Below are 5,992 nucleotides of genomic sequence, written 5' to 3'. Positions count from 1 at the left end.
TATCAGAAAATAAAAGAACAAGTTATTTGTTTATCTATCTATTTGGCATTTTGTATGAACAATTGTTGTGTTATTTATGATGATATGGATTTAAATGAGTTGTTTAAATATTGTAACTTTATAGTGTCATTGTGCAATGAGCAATCATGTCGCGCCTCGATGTTTCCGCCTTCATTGGTCGGGGTGTGACATTTATGGCTATCAGATCGCGACTTGATGCATCAGAAGTTTCCATTTCGTTGCATCCAATATTTTAATCCGACAACTTTATGAAATATATATGTGCGATAAGTACTTTTCGGACTCTATTTATTTTATTGAATAGTATTGCACAATATGGCTGGCAGGATAACTTACCGTTCGCTTACAAATCAATAAATAATGTCAACTACGTGTATTTTAAGTTTTAACTACAAGAATTTCCTAATTTAGTTTTTTTTACTCAATACGTACAAATTTGACTTTCATAAAAAACAAATACTAAATTATTTATTTCCTAGGTTTTGTTCCACCAACGACTCCCTTCAACTTCAAAATCCACACTTGTTATTGTTTTTCTTCATTGACACTTCTCTAAAAGCTAGGCACCCTCAGTTCCAAAATAACAATGGTGAGATATATATTTGGTTCATGTGTCTCTTTGATTCATTCATCTTCAAAACCTTTTGATTTGTGAATTTTTATGGCTTGATGTACGTACTAGAATGATACTTTATATATCTATTGGTCATGGCTACATCTATTTGTGATTAAAGTCTCAAATTGTTATGAGTAAGCTCAGTTGCTGTTTTGGGATGGTAGCATCCCCGAACGGAGGTGTTTATAGAGGTACATGGTTATATATTAACTCGAATTTTATAGATGATTGATCAAGTAGAGTTTCATTAAGTCCATTTTTACATACACGGGATCAACACTAACCGTTTTCTTGAAAAATTTCAGCAAACAATCGCAGACGCAACCTTGATGTTAGTATAGGTATGACCAATGATATGATATCATGCTTGATCTATGCATAAGTAGGCAAGTATGCATTAATAACCATTGATCTGCATAATATTTTTTATAATTTGTTGCAGAACTTTTGAATGTTGAGAATATGAGATTTTATACATACAACGATCTGCAAGTTGCCACTGGAAACTTTAGACCAGAAAATAAGATAGGGCAGGGAGGTTTTGGTTCTGTTTACAAGGTAACTTAATTTTAAACGCTTAAAAATATTGTTTTCAGTACATGTGGTTAATGTTACCATCCTCATATCTTGAGAATAAAATAGCTCAATGATCATTAGGGAATACTAGAAGATGGATTGGTAGTTGCTATAAAAGTTCTCTCTGCTGATTCAAGGCAAGGCTTGCGGGAATTCTTTAACGAAATAACAGTTATTTCGAACATAGAACATGAAAACCTAGTAAAGTTGCACGGTTATTGTGTGGAAAGAGATCAACGAATCTTGGTCTATGGTTACCTTAAAAATGGTAGTCTAGATCAAGTCCTTTTTGGTAATTACATCTTGAAATCACAAATCTTTTATTTATTATTTTTTTCATTTGTTAAGCAACATTATTTGTTTTTCTTTTTCGATAATCATGAGAACATGTCATTGAAAAACCCACGTCACATCAATACCCTAAGGCTGAGGGGTGTGGGGGGCTCTAATGGGGGCTTTAGTGGGGGCTCCAGCCAATAATATTATGACGTGTGGTAGAGAGAGAAACTTGATAAGGGGGTTGTTGGAGCCCCCGTTGGAGCCCTGGCCCCTGGTGTGGAGGGGCTCCAACAGGGGCTCCAGCGAAAATTTTTTTTTTAATTTTTTTATAAATATATTCAAACAACGTATTATTAAAAAAACTTATAAATTATTAAAAAAACACACATTAATAAAAAAAACACATTAATATCTAAAATTCAAATTACAAAAAAAAACATACTAAAAATTAAACAAACAATAATACTTAATAATAACACTAATCTAATACATGATCATCGGGTCGCCTCGCCCACAAATGTTCAACCAACTCATGTCGAAGATCCTCGTGTATCTTACGGCTCTTGATATTTGCTATGTTATGAAGTCTTTGTTGATCACTGATTGTGGACGGTTGTGGCGGAATGTCACCTTGGTAGTTTTGGCAGATAGCTTTGCCCTCGTCTTCTAACGTCATGTTGTGTAGGATCAGACACGTGTAGACGACGTCCGTTATCCTCTCCCGAGTCCAATAACGTATCGGGTTCGCCGGTACATAATATTGTTTTTTCAGAGCTCCAAAAGCTCTTTCAATATCTTTTCTAGCAGACTCTTGCTTCTTCGTAAAATACTTCCGTTTGTCGGCGATTGGATCTGTAAAAGCTTGAACTAACAAAGCCCATTCGTTGTAAATACCATCGACCAGATAGTACCCGTACTTGAAGAGTTCTCCATTTGCAACAAAAGATTGAGGTGGTTCAACCCCGTCGATAAGGTCGTTGATCAAATGTGACTGATCGATAACATTAAGGTCGTTATTTGACCCAGCAACACCAAAAAAAGCATGCCAAAACCAAAGATCCTGTGACACCGCCGCCTCAAGTATAAGGGTCGGCCCTTCATGATCACCACGGTGGAACTGACCTCGCCAGGCCGTTGGACACATAGCCCATCCAACATGCGTACAATCGATGCTACCTAGCATCCCAGGAAAACCATGTTTTTCTGCGTGCACCTCATATATGCGTTGGATGTCATACATTGTAGGTTTACGCAGATATCTCCGAGCGTAAATCGATATGACTCCTACGTATATAAAATAATCTATAAACATATAATATATATTACAAAATGTAATAAATATTTAATAAAAACTAAAATTAATGTTTTTTACCTTGGCAGAAAAAATGAAGGGATTCACGTGCAACCCTTTTCGACATCTGTAAATACTCATCCAAAGCGTCCGACGAGATGCCGTACGCTAATTGACGGATAGCAGCCGTGCATTTTTGAAGAGGGGTAAAACCGGGGAGACCCCTAGCATCCTCCCTTTGTTGAAAAAAGGGATACCGTGCCTCTAAATCACTTGCTATACGCATGAACAATTGTCTGCTCATTCGGAAACGAGTTCGAAAATCCGACTCCTCGTATACCGGTTGAGGGCTAAAATAATGCCTAATCAAAGTATCGTTAGCACCCGATCGATCACGATCACGAGGTGGTGCTCTAACCCTCGGGACTCGAGGTTGATGGGCTTGATTTTGCAAGAGATCGACCACGGTTGCGGTCAAAACTCCCCCTACATGAAGAAGCAAATCATCCTCTTCGGAGGAGTCGGAATCAGACGAGTACCACGACATTTTTTTTAAAAAAAGTTGAGAAGATGAATTGATTTTGGGTGAAGGTTTGAAGTTGTGGTATAAAAATGGGATGAAATGGGGTATTATATAGGGAAAAAACGTTTTTATTTTTTAATTAAATAAGAGCCAACGGCTCTTTGTCCTTTCCCAAGGCTACTTTATGCTCTCCTCTGCCGCTAACTCCATCACGCCTGCTTTGTTTTTCGTGCTCGCGCCCCGCTAGCGCCTGGTGGTATGGTGGTCGCGCCTAGCGGCGCGAGCGGAGGGGCTCTAGCGCCCCCGTTGAAGCCCCACACCCCTCAGCCTAATAGTCAATAGGATTAGGTAAAACACAACAAATCATTTTTTTTTTGTTTCATCATGTGTAGTAAATGGTCGTTGTAGCATTAGTTTGACATGGGAAACTAGGAAAATATGCATCGGTGTTGCAAAGGGGCTTGCTTATCTCCATGAGGGAGTGCAACCTCATATTATTCATAGGGATATCAAAGCAAGCAATATTTTACTTGATGTAGATTTTACACCAAAAATTTCAGATTTCGGTCTAGCGAAGCTTTTCCCGGCCCATTTAACTCATGTTAGCACACGTATTGCAGGAACTCGGTAAGCTCACCGCCTTTCATCATTATTATTAGTAGCAGTAGACACAATTCATGGTAATATTGCAATAATCAATTATTAATGTTTGGATTATCAGATAATGTGATGATTTGATAACGAATAAAATCAGCCTTATATAATCAGTTTTGGATATCAATTTCATAGTAGAATGGAATAAAGTTGATTACATAAACGGATTGGTAATATTTGAGGTAGAAAATTCCTTATGACCAGTATCTCTCCCGTGGACATAACATAACCAAATGATGCGGGATTTTCCAAAGGTGTTACATAGTAACCCTTTTTTTTACCATATTTTATTACACTTAGGGTCTGCTTGGTATGAGGTAATGGAATGGGTGATGGAATGGAATGAACGAGGTAATAGAATGGACGACGTAATGGAATGAATAATTACCATTTCATTGACATGTTTGGTTACCATGTAGGAATGAAATAAATTATTAGTCTTTATTTTCTAATAAGCTAGAAAAGCTGGAATAAAATAAAAATGGTAGTGAGTGGCGGTGGGATGGTGGTGGTGGGCGGCGGTAACGATGGGCGGTGAGTAGTAATGGTGGTGGCAGGCGGTGGCGATGGGCGGGAGCCAGTAGCGATTTTTGGTGGTGGCAGGTGGTGCTAATAGTGGGTGGTGGTGGCGGTGACGATGGTAGGCGGTGGTGGTAGTGGCGTGACGATGGTGGTGATGGCGGGAGCGATGGCTGGTGGTGGCAGGGTGAGCGGCACTGGTAGGTGTGGTGGGTGGTGGCGGCGGAGGTGGGTGGTGGTGGTGACGGGCGGCGGAGGAGGGTGGTGGTGGTGGCCGGTAGCGGAGGTGGAGGCAGTGGTGGTGGGCGGTGGAGGCGGTGGTGGTGGGTGGTGAGAGGGCAATGAGTAATGGTGGTGGGAGGGTGGTGGATGGAATGAAAAAAAAAACTAGGGGGTGGATGGAATGAATTTGTTGTGTTTTAGGAGGAATGCAATGGACATGGTAATGGGTGATTCTATTCCATTGACCAACCAAACACATTTTTTTTCATTTCATCATAATGGTTTATTCCATTCCATCTCTCATTCATGCATAGCAAACGCTACCTTACATTTGTCATGTTTCTATTCCTAGTTTTCTAGCATTAAAGTATTTGATTGTATGATTATTACAACTTCAAGCAATAAAAGCGTGTTCAGAAAGTATTCTCAACAACCCATTTTTATTTTTATTTTTTGTAATGGGTTAATGCAGAGGCTACTTGGCCCCTGAGTATGCAGTAAGAGGCCACTTGACAAGGAAAGCAGACATCTATAGTTTTGGTATTTTGCTTTTGGAGATCGTTTCTAGAAGACACAATCTGGATAGACGATTACCCGAAGAAGAACAATATCTTTTAGAACAGGTATGCATTTCTTCATTTTTGAATTCACACTTTTACATGACATACACAGGAGGAAGACATGACATGACATGACATGACATGACATGACTAATATACACCACTCCTTTTAGGCGCGACAACTACATTGGGAAGGGGATTTAGAAAGGTTGGTTGATACTTCAGCAAAAGATGTTGATATCTACGAAGCTTGTTGATACTTAAAAATCGGTCTTCTTTGCACCCAACATTTGCCCAAAAAAAGACCATTCATGCCAGATATCTTGAAGATGTTAACTGATAATGTTGACATTGAATTTGATGAAAATGATTCATCTGATCCGGAATTATCAGCTAGTGGCTCAAGAACACAGGAAGATTCTTTGAATGGAAACACGACATCGTATGCCACCATGACCTTCACAACAATCACTCACCGATGATGATTCTAATAATAATTACTCAAAAAGTATTGTAGATGATAGAAAAGTTTGGTCTTGTTTATTAGTTTGCAAAAGTTAGTTTTTTTTAACATAAACTTTTATAACCGAACATTAGACAGGCCGATTAACAAGGATGATACGTCATCACGAATGTCAATTGGGTTTGATTACCCAATGATTGATTAACGAAAGAGTAAGACTTGAAAAGTTTGACTTTTAATAGTCAAATCATGGATTTGAACACCAAAA

At 38.8% G+C, this 5,992-nt stretch overlaps 1 pseudogene; it reads left to right on the top strand.

The window, feature by feature from the left end:
• Positions 1-767: 767 nt before the first annotated feature.
• LOC143620020 (cold-responsive protein kinase 1-like) lies at positions 768-5,743 on the top strand (annotated as a pseudogene).
• Positions 5,744-5,992: the final 249 nt, after the last annotated feature.

This window comes from Bidens hawaiensis, unplaced genomic scaffold, assembly GCF_021521415.1.
Source record: "Bidens hawaiensis isolate Kalapana, Puna unplaced genomic scaffold, B.hawaiensis_p1.1 tig00002525_1, whole genome shotgun sequence".
Taxonomy (NCBI): Eukaryota; Viridiplantae; Streptophyta; class Magnoliopsida; order Asterales; family Asteraceae; genus Bidens; species Bidens hawaiensis.
This window is presented reverse-complemented; position numbering and strand designations above follow the sequence as displayed.